This window comes from Nelumbo lutea, chromosome 5 (genome assembly GCF_056320005.1).
Source record: "Nelumbo lutea isolate HS-2025 chromosome 5, American lotus-T2T, whole genome shotgun sequence".
NCBI classification, from domain to species: domain Eukaryota; kingdom Viridiplantae; phylum Streptophyta; class Magnoliopsida; order Proteales; family Nelumbonaceae; genus Nelumbo; species Nelumbo lutea.
Genome location: NC_142688.1, coordinates 68,806,374 through 68,807,226, shown reverse-complemented (window position 1 = coordinate 68,807,226; position 853 = coordinate 68,806,374). Strand labels below are relative to the sequence as shown.

Here is an 853-nt window from a genome sequence, read left to right as displayed (position 1 = left end):
TGTGGATTGGCCCACGAAGATCCCAATGCACACATTGCTAACTTCTTGGAAATCTGTGACACCTTCAAACACAATGGGGTAAGTGATGATGCCATCCGGCTGAGGTTATTCCCATTTTCTTTGAAGGATAAAGCCAAAGCTTGGTTGAACTCATTACCGGCAGGATCTATAGCCACATGGGACGAAATGGCCAGCCGTTTTCTCTCTAAAAATTTTCCCCCTTCTAAAACTGCTAAAATGAGGAATGACATCACTACTTTTTTCCAGCAAGAGGGGGAATCTCTCTATGAGTCCTGGGAATGTTACAAGGAGCTACTAAGGAGGGTTCCTCACCATGGCCTTCCGATTTGGCTGCAGGTGCAAACATTTTATAATGGTCTGACCAATTCAAACAAGACCATCTTAGATGCAGCAGCTGGGGGCTCCATAAACAATAAGACTCCCGAGGTTGCCCATGCACTCATCGAGGAGATGGCAGCCAATAACTACCAATGGCATTCAGAAAGGACACCAGTTAGAAAGCAGCATGGCCTTCATAATGCGGATACATACACAGCTCTCTCTGCACAAATAGGAGCACTTAGCAAAAAATTTGATGAGATGCAGATGGCAGCTATGCATGTACAGTATGATAAGTGTGGGGGAGGCCATCATAGCACTGAATTCCAAGTTGGCAGTCAGTCTTTTCAGTCCATAGAACAAGTAGACTTTGTTGGCAACTTTACAAGACAGCCAGGAAATCAGTACCATCATGCCCATAACCCCGGATGGAGAGGCCACCTGAATCAGCATGCACCTAAGCCTTTCCACCAAAACTTCTATCAGCCGGAACCGAAATCTAACTTGGAGGAGC

General features: G+C 45.8%; 1 non-coding gene across 1 annotated transcript; it reads right to left on the bottom strand.

The window, feature by feature from the left end:
* Positions 1-234: 234 nt before the first annotated feature.
* On the bottom strand, positions 235-341 carry LOC148852812 (small nucleolar RNA R71). The gene has a single exon (XR_016100101.1). It is a non-coding gene; the product is annotated as a small nucleolar RNA R71 (small nucleolar RNA).
* Positions 342-853: the final 512 nt, after the last annotated feature.